This window comes from Phyllobates terribilis, unplaced genomic scaffold (genome assembly GCF_046119375.1).
Source record: "Phyllobates terribilis strain yellow unplaced genomic scaffold, ASM4611937v1 Scaffold_63__1_contigs__length_7903474, whole genome shotgun sequence".
In the NCBI taxonomy this organism is placed as follows: Eukaryota; Metazoa; Chordata; class Amphibia; order Anura; family Dendrobatidae; genus Phyllobates; species Phyllobates terribilis.
In genome coordinates this window covers 1,963,822-1,974,188 of record NW_027362823.1, presented here as the reverse complement: position 1 = coordinate 1,974,188, position 10,367 = coordinate 1,963,822, and the positions used below count along the sequence as shown (strand labels likewise).

General features: G+C 52.1%; 1 long non-coding RNA gene across 1 annotated transcript in view; it reads left to right on the top strand.

Annotated features, from left to right (window-relative positions):
- The first annotated feature begins 257 nt into the window (after positions 1 to 257).
- The window catches only part of LOC141192506 (uncharacterized), a 35,870-nt gene continuing 25,760 nt past the window's right edge, over positions 258 to 10,367 (top strand). The window contains exons 1-2 of the long non-coding RNA XR_012265890.1: positions 258 to 559; positions 3,220 to 3,306. This is a non-coding gene — a long non-coding RNA (uncharacterized lncRNA). The remainder of the gene's footprint in view (positions 560 to 3,219; positions 3,307 to 10,367) is intronic.

Below are 10,367 nucleotides of genomic sequence, written 5' to 3'. Positions count from 1 at the left end.
GGGGCCCCGATGAGAGAGTGAGCGAATTGGTAGCGGGGGCTCTTAAAAAGTGCGGACCCTTTAAAAGCGCAGCCGAAGGAAATGTAGCGTCGCGTGCGGCGCTCCTACTATTCAGTGGTGACAGCGGGTGACGCGCATAGTCACATGACAGGAGGACGTGTTCTTGGTGGGCGGTGACACGCACCGCGCTCTGCTTTCCCGCTGGTGGCTGGCAGTTGTGTGGTGTCAGGTGACACGCTGACGTCACGCTCTCCTCTCCCTGCTCCCCTGCCGGTTTTTGATACGCCGACGCCGCGCTCTGCTCTCCAGTCCCGGCTCCTGCTCCCTTGGAATTGGCCTTGTAACACCGGCTCCCGTCCGGGTATGTAACACCGCACCAGCACCGCGCACCGCCCTCTTCTCTCCTGCTCTCTTGGCCTTTTAAGCCGGCTCCTGGGCTGAGTATGCGGTGACCTGCACTCTGCTCTCTCACCATCACCCTGGAAACAAGGCTGCCGGCCCCGGCTACAGCTCTCCCTGCTTCAACTTCAAGTCAAGTGCAATAGCCACATTTTTCTGGGTGAGTGTTCCCAGCATTGGTCATCATCCATATATGGAGGGGTCGCAGGCTGGTCACATGGGGACATGGATGGAGACATGGGGCTGAAGGGGGGGCTGGATGGACCCGTGGAGACATGTATGGAGACATGGGGCTAAAGGGGGGGGTCTGGCTGGACCCGTGGCGACATGGATGGAGACATGGGGCTGAAGGGGGGGCTGGTTGGACCCGTGGGGACATGGATGGAGACATGGGGCTGAAGGGGGGGCTGGTTGCACCCGTGGGGACATGGATGGAGACATGGGGCTGAAGGGGGGGCTGGCTGGACCCATGGGGACATGGGGCTGAAGGGGGGGCTGGCTGGACCCATGGGGACATGGGGCTGAAGGGGGGGCTGGCTGGACCCATGGGGACATGGGGCTGAAGGGGGGGCTGGCTGGACCCATGGGGACATGGGGCTGAAGGGGGGGCTGGCTGGACCCATGGGGACATGGGGCTGAAGGGGAGGCTGGCTGGACCCATGGGGACATGGGGCTGAAGGGGGGGCTGGCTGGACCCATGGGGACATGGGGCTGAAGGGGGGGCTGGCTGGACCCATGGGGACATGGGGCTGAAGGGGGGGCTGGCTGGACCCATGGGGACAGACATGGGGCTGAAGGGGGGGCTGGCTGGACCCATGGGGACATGGATGGAGACATGGGGCTGAAGGGGGGGCTGGCTGGACCCATGGGGACATGGATGGAGACATGGGGCTGAAGGGGGGGCTGGCTGGACCCATGGGGACATGGATGGAGACATGGGGCTGAAGGGGGGGCTGGCTGGAACCATGGGGACATGGATGGAGACATGGGGCTGAAGGGGGGGCTGGCTGGACCCATGGGGACATGGATGGAGACATGGGGCTGAAGGGGGGGCTGGCTGGACCCATGGGGACATGGATGGAGACATGGGGCTGAAGGGGGGGCTGGCTGGACCCATGGGGACATGGATGGAGACATGGGGCTGAAGGGGGGGCTGGCTGGACCCATGGGGACATGGATGGAGACATGGGGCTGAAGGGGGGGCTGGCTGGACCCATGGGGACATGGATGGAGACATGGGGCTGAAGGGGGGGCTGGCTGGACCCATGGGGACATGGATGGAGACATGGGGCTGAAGGGGGGGCTGGCTGGACCCATGGGGACATGGATGGAGACATGGGGCTGAAGGGGGGGCTGGCTGGACCCATGGGGACATGGATGGAGACATGGGGCTGAAGGGGGGGCTGGCTGGACCCATGGGGCCATGGATGGAGACATGGGGCTGAAGGGGGGGCTGGCTGGACCCATGGGGCCATGGATGGAGACATGGGGCTGAAGGGGGGGCTGGCTGGACCCATGGGGCCATGGATGGAGACATGGGGCTGAAGGGGGGGCTGGCTGGACCCATGGGGCCATGGATGGAGACATGGGGCTGAAGGGGGGGCTGGCTGGACCCATGGGGCCATGGATGGAGACATGGGGCTGAAGGGGGGGCTGGCTGGACCCATGGGGCCATGGATGGAGACATGGGGCTGAAGGGGGGGCTGGCTGGACCCATGGGGCCATGGATGGAGACATGGGGCTGAAGGGGGGGCTGGCTGGACCCATGGGGCCATGGATGGAGACATGGGGCTGAAGGGGGGGCTGGCTGGACCCATGGGGCCATGGATGGAGACATGGGGCTGAAGGGGGGGCTGGCTGGACCCATGGGGCCATGGATGGAGACATGGGGCTGAAGGGGGGGCTGGCTGGACCCGTGGGGCCATGGATGGAGACATGGGGCTGAAGGGGGGGCTGGCTGGACCCGTGGGGCCATGGATGGAGACATGGGGCTGAAGGGGGGGCTGGCTGGACCCGTGGGGCCATGGATGGAGACATGGGGCTGAAGGGGGGGCTGGCTGGACCCGTGGGGACATGGATGGAGACATGGGGCTGAAGGGGGGGCTGGCTGGACGCGTGGGGACATGGATGGAGACATGGGGCTGAAGGGGGGGCTGGCTGGACGCGTGGGGACATGGATGGAGGCACGGGGCTGAAGGGGGGGCTGGCTGGACGCATGGGGAGACTTATGGATGGAGGCACGGGGCTGAAGAGGGGGCTGGCTGGACGCATGGGGAGACACATGGAGGTGAAGGTGGCCAAGTTGGGGACCTGGATGGACACATGGAGGTGAAGGGCGGCAAGCTGGACACATGGGGACCTGGATAGATATATGGGGTGGGGTGGGATGCATATATGGGGGGGACAGGGTGGACACATGGAGGCCCGGATGGATATATGGGAGGGGCAGGCTGGACACATGGAGACCAGAATGGATATATGGGTGGGGGGGGGTCAGGATGGATAGATGGGTGGCCTCGCTGGACAAGGGACTTTATTACTGTTTAGTGGCCAGATTGAGGAACTTTATTAGTTTATGATGGCGAGTGGGGAACATTATTACTTTAAAGTCCAATTAGGGACATTATTACTTCTGTAATATAATTTACTTTTTAGGAAACTGTTTTCCATAAGAGGGGACAAAAGGGGGGTCCTGTTACTGTGCAGGGCGCCACTATGTCGCTTTATTTCTTCAACTGGTGTAGTGTAGAAGCCTGGGGAAAAGTGGGAATGTGCTCTAAAAGAGATCAGTTATTGATAACTGTGTGTTATTTTCTGCAGAGATGATTCCTCGCTGGAAGAAGTGATGGCGGACTGTGCCAGATGAAGAAAAGCGAAGATGAAGAACTTCACCTAGAGACATCACTGGTGAGTCAGTGTATTACTGTACACTTACACTATATAGTATATTCAGAGCTCCTGTGTATGTCACTGGTGACCAGTGTATTACCTATACACTATATACAGAGCTCCTGTGTATAATGTCATCGGTAATCACTGTATTACCTGTACACTATATACAGAGCTCCTGTGTATAATGTCACCGGTGATCACTGTATTACCTGTACACTATATACAGAGCTCCTGTGTATAATGTCACCGGTGATCACTGTATTACCTGTACACTGACACTATATACAGAGCTCATATGTATAGTGACAGTGTTGTTAGTATTGTGGTTTGTATTCCTGATCAGTATTGTAGTATTTGGTCACTATGTGGTGGTAATATGTGGTCTGGTCATGGTGTGGCGATATTTGTCCCTTTTGTATGTGGTATTATTGGTGTTATTATAGTGGATTATGTTGTGTATGGCGGTCATTTGTTCTCGCTGAGATTAACTAGGAAAAGATTTTTTTCCATGAGGCCACGGCTTCACTATCAGTATTTGGTCAGTATTGTTTCTCAGTAGTGAGAGGCAAAAGCAGGAGTGGGTGATAAATCCAGAATTGGTGACTTGTTTCTATTATTCTCTTTCTCTGATTGTTCCTCACCTGGTTTTGGCTCCCACTCCTGAGAATAATCCTGACTGAATACTGATAGTGTGGCTGTGGCCTTAGAGATGAAATACTTGGAGCAGAGCGTCAGAGATGCACTTACAGGGGTTCTCCGGTGAAAACAAGTCATCATCTCTCCACAGGATAAGTGATAACTTATTGATTGGTGGAGGTCTGACTACTGGGACCTGCACCGATCGGCAGAATGTGGAGCTTTTCTCCCCATTAGACTGGAGCTCATGTGCGACTCGACCACTGATCCATTCATTCCCTCAGAGGCTGCGAGCGCTGCTCTTGTTTTTTTCTGGAAGCCCCAAAGAGAATGAATGAATCTGCGGTCAGACATCCCACCTGCCGCTGCATTTTAAAATGGGGATAAAAGTGTCCTGTCAGGGATAAAACTTCCCAATTCTGATCAGTGCAGTTTCCAATGGTCGGACCCAAACGATCATTAAGTTATCACCAATCCTGAGGAGCCCATGGATCGGTGATAACTTGTTTTCACCAAAGAAGCCCTTTTTTGGAAGCCCCCAAGAGAACGAATGAGGCTGTGGTCATACGTCCCACCTGTCGCTGCATTGTAAAATGGGGATAAGTGTCCTGTCAGGGATAAAACTTCCCCATTCTTCCAATCAATAAGTGATCACCTATCCTGTGTAGCCCATGAATCTGTGATCACTTGTTTTAACCACAGAAGCTCTTTCATGCAAACTCCAGAAATTGTCCGTCCCTGTTCTAGTCTGTGCACAGTAGATGTGAGGAGCCGCCGGTCACTGCTCCACTATAACAGGGAGAGCAGAGAAAAGAGATCTGCATATTGCTGTAGGTGGCCCCTAGAGTCAATGTCCCCTGTGGCCCCAGACGCCCCAGTCCGACCCTGCTGACATCTGATTAAGGCCTAAGGCCCCGTTCACATGTCAGGTTTTAATCAGTGTTTTTTTTCTCATTTTCATCTGATTTTGGTCAGTGTGGCAGTTTTTCTCCTCAGTGGGGCATATTTTTTTATATGTAAAGTAAAAAGCTAAAGGTTTCCTAGCCTCGCTTGCCCGGCCTATAGACCCTGGAGAACAAGCAGTACAGGCAACATGGTTGGTTCTGGCCATTTTTCTGACAGACTCATTGACTTCAATAGATGATCTTTATCTACAAATCGGATGAAAATCGGACCGGTCTCAGTTCTGATTTACAGATCAATCGTCCACAAAAAATAGAGCTGTAAACCTGTCCCCGGTCTATAACGGAGCATATTCTACCTGTTAGAGAAATAACCAGACGTGAAAAGAGCCATGTGCTATTCTTACAGGGAAGGGGCCACCATTTTATGTTTTGTATTAATAATTATTGATTATGTAATCAATTATTTTTAATACAAAATTAAATGTCCGACTTTATTAGTTTTTTAGTTATTTATGCTGACATTGGCCACTGGGGGCTGCCATTTTTATTTGGGGGGGGGTGTAAAAAGTGCTCTTACACACCTCATTTACAGCAGCCCTGGCCATAAGAGACAGTAGTCTGTCACCGACCCCATCTCTAACATTAGAGGCCGCTCCTCCTGCCTCTAGCTGTGACCTGGGCACGCCCCCTTGGCTGTTCAGGTCGCAGCCGTGGGAGGAGATTGCAGCCATCTTTGTGGAGCCTGCAGTGTAAGCTGTACATTCCCCCTGTCGTCGCACGCACTGCTCAGTCAGAGCGTGCCATGACAGGAGCTGCCGGGGAGGAAATGCCTGGGAGTGGAGGCCCCGAGTGAGTATCTGCGGCGGCTCCGTGCGGTGATCTCAGCTTCTCTGCTGTTATCACTGCCGACATCTTCAGGCAACACAGACACAGCGCTGCGTGGGAACGTGGAAGGTGAGTAGAAGCGTTTATTGTTTTTTTTTTTTCTCCTTTGCATTGAATATATGGGGGCATAAACCCACCAGGATGGAGGAGGAGTCATAAACCCACCAGGATGGAGGAGGAGTCATAAACCCACCAGGATGGAGGAGGAATCATATACCCACCAGGATGGAGGGGGGGCATATATCCACCAGGATGGATGGAGGGGGGCATATACCCACCATGATGGATGTAGGGGGGGGGCACATACCCACTAGGATGGATGGAGGGGGGGCATATACCCACCAGTATGGAGGGGGGGATATACCCACCAGGATGGATGGATGGAGGGGGGCATATACTGACCGGGATGGATGGAGGGGCATATACACTTACCCAGGATGGATGGATGGAGGGGTATATACACCTACCCAGGATGGATGGATGGAGGGGCATATACACCTACCCAGGATGGATGGATGGAAGGGTATATACACCTACCCAGGATGGATGGATGGAGGGGCATTTACACCTACCCAGGATGGATGGATGGATGGAAAGGCATTTACACCTACCCAGGATGGATGGATGGGCATTTACACCTACCCAGGATGGATGGAGGGGCATATACACTTACCCAGGAAAGATGGAGGGGCAGATACTCCTACCCAGGATGGATGGAGGGGCATATACACCTATCCAGGATGGATGGATGGAGGGGCATTTACACCTACCCAGGATGGATGGAAGGAGGGGCATTTACACCTACCCAGGATGGATGGATGGAGGGGCATTTACACCTACCATGGATGGAAGGATGGAGGGGCATTTACACCTACCCAGGATGGATAGATGGATGGAGGGGCATTTACACCTACCCAGGAGGGATGGATGGATGGAGGGGCATTTACACCTAGCCAGGATGGATGGATGGAGGGGCATATACAGTATAGACCAAAAGTTTGGACACACCTTCTCATTTAAAGATTTTTCTGTATTTTCATGACTATGAAAATTGTACATTCACACTGAAGGCATCAAAACTATGAATTAACACATGTGGAATTATATACTTTACAAAAAAGTGTGAAACAACTGAAAATATGTCTTATATTCTAGGTTCTTCAAAGTAGCCACCTTTTGCTTTGATGACTGCTTTGCACACTCTTGGCATTCTCTTGATGAACTTCAAGAGGTAGTCACCAGAAATGGTCTTCACTTCACAGGTGTGCCCTGTCAGGTTTAATAAGTGGGATTTCCTGCCTTATAAATGGGGTTGGGACCATCAGTTGTGTTGTGCAGAAGTCAGGTGGATACACAGCTGACAGTCCTACTGAATAGACTGTTAGAATTTGTATTATGGCAAGAAAAAAGCAGCTATGTAAAGAAAAACGAGTGGCCATCATTACTTTAAGAACTGAAGGTCAGTCAGTCCAAAAAATTGGGCAAACTTTGAAAGTGTCCCCAAGTGCAGTTGCAAAAACCATCAAGCGCTACAAAGAAACTGGCTCACATGAGGACCGCCCAAGGAAAGGAAGACCAAGAGTCACCTCTGCTTCTGAGGATAAGTTTATCCCAGTCACCAGCCTCAGAAATCGCAGTTTAACAGCAGCTCAGATTAGAGACCAGGTCAATGCCACACAGAGTTCTAGCAGCAGACACATCTCTTCAACAACTGTTAAAAGGATACTTTGTGCAGCAGGCCTTCATGGTAAAATAGCTGCTAGGAAACCACTGCTAAGGACAGGAAACAAGCAGAAGAGACTTGTTTGGGCTAAAGAACACAAGGAATGGACATTAGACCAGTGGAAATCTGTGCTTTGGTCTGATGAGTCCAAATTTGAGATCTTTGGTTCCAACCACCGTGTCTTTGTGCGTCGCAGAAAAGGTGAACGGATGGACTCTACATGCCTGGTTCCCACCGTGAAGCATGGAAGAGGAGGTGTGATGGTGTGGGGGTGCTTTGCTGGTGAGACTGTTGGGCATTTATTCAAAATTGAAGGCATACTGAACCAGCATGGCTACCACAGCATCTGGCAGTGGCATGCTATTCCATCCGGTTTGCGTTTAGTTGGACCATCATTTATTTTTCAACAGGACAACAGGCTGTGTTAGGGCTATTTGACCAAGAAGGAGAGTGATGGGGTGCTACGCCAGATGACCTGGCCTCCACAGTCATCAGACCTGAACCCAATCCAGATTGTTTGGGGTGAGCTGGACCGCAGAGTGAAGGCAAAAGGGCCAACAAGTGCTAAGCATCTCTGGGAACTCCTTCAAGATTGTTGGAAGACCATTTCCGGTGACTACCTCTTGAAGCTCATCAATAGAATGCCAAGAGTGTGCAAAGCAGTCATCAAAGCAAAAGGTGGCTACTTTGAAGAACCTAGAATATAAGACATATTTTCAGTTGTTTCACACTTTTTTGTAAAGTATATAATTCCACATGTGTTAATTCATAGTTTTGATGCCTTCAGTATGAATGTACAATTTTCATAGTCATGAAAATACAGAAAAATCTTTAAATGAGAAGGTGTGTCCAAACTTTTGGTCTGTACTGTACACCTACCCAGGATTGATGGAGGGGCATCTACACCTGCCCAGGATGGATGGATGGAGAGGCATCTACGCCTACTCAGAATGGATGGATGGATGTAGGGGCATATACATCTACCCAGGATGGATGGATGGAGGGGCATATACATCTACCCAGGATGGATGGATGGAGGGGCATTTACACCTACCCAGGATGGATGGATGGAGGGGCATTTACACCTACCCAGGATGGATGGATGGAGGGGCATTTACACCTACCCAGGATGGATGGATGGAGGGGCATTTACACCTACCCAGGATGGATGGATGGAGGGGCATTTACAACTACCCAGGATGGATGGATGGGCATTTACACCTAGCCAGGATGGATGGATGAAGGGGCATATACATTTACCCAGGATGGATGGATGGAGGGGCATATACACCTACCCAGGATTGATGGAGGGGCATCTACACCTGCCCAGGATGGATGGATGGAGGGGCATCTACGCCTACTCAGAATGGATGGATCGATGGAGGGGCATATACATCTACCCAGGATGGATGGATGGGGGGGCATATAAACCTACCCAGCATGGATGGATGGAGGGGCAGATACTCCTACCCAGGATGGATGGATGGAGGGGCATATACACCTACCCAGGATGGATGGCGGGGCACATACACCTACCCAGGATGAATGGAGGGGCATATACACCTACCCAGGATGGATGGATGGAGGGGCATATACTTCTGCCCGGCATGGATGGAGGGGCATCAACACCTACCCAGGATAAATGGAGGGGCATATACACCTACCCACAATGGATGGAGAGGCATCTACACCTACCCAGGATGGATGGAGGGGCATCTACACCTGCCCAGGATGGATGGAGGGGCATCTACGCCTACCTAGAATGGATGGATCGATGGAGGGGCTTATACATCTACCCAGGATGGATGGATTGGGGGGCATATAAACCTACCCAGCATGCATGGATGGATGGAGGGGCATATACACCTACCCAGGATGGATGGAGGGGCATATGCACCTACCCAGGATGGATGGATGGAGGGGCATACACACCTACCCAGGAAAGATGGAGGGGCAGATACTCCTACCCAGGATGGATGGATGGAGGGGCATATACACCTACCCATGATGGATGACGGGGCACATACACCTATCCAGGATGAATGGAGGGGCATATACACCTACCCAGGATAGATGGAGGGGCATATACTTCTGCCCTGGATGGATGGAGGGGCATTAACAGTTACCCAGGATGAATGGAGGGGCATATACACCTACCCAGAATGGATGGAGAGGCATCTACACCTACCTAGGATGGATGAATGGAGGGGCATCTACACCTGCCCAGGATGGATGGATGGAGGGGCATCTACGCCTACCCAGAATGGATGGATCGATGGAGGGGCATATACATCTAGCCTGGATGGGTGGGCATATAAACCTACCCAGCATGGATGGATGGATGGAGGGGCATATACACCTACCCAGGATGGATGGATGGAAGGGCATATATACCTACCCAGAATGGATGGATGGAGGGGCATATACACCTAACCAGGATGGGGACCATATACCATATACGAAGATGTGGCCATATACAAGTATGGGGAGGGCATATACTGTGGGGCATATATGGGACCATTACGCTGTAGAGCACTATATGGGGCCATTACGCCTTTGGCTCACCATATGCGGCCATTACGCCTTTGGCTCACCATATGTGGCCATTACGCCTTTGGCTCACCATATGTGGCCATTACGCTGTGGCTCACCATATGGGGCCATTACGCTGTGGCTCACCATATAGGTCCATTACGCTGTGGGGCACCATATGGGGCCACTGAAGTTCTCCACCGAGGGGGTTAAAAACTCCTATTACAGTTACTGATGATTACTGCATGGCTCCTGTCACACAATTATGTTATAGCCTATTGACTTTGTACTTATATATAAAGATGATAATCATAGTGTCTTTTCAGCAGGGACAGATGTTACAGACTTTGCAGTAACTAATAAAAATGATGCCTTAAAACATTCTCTCATTATTC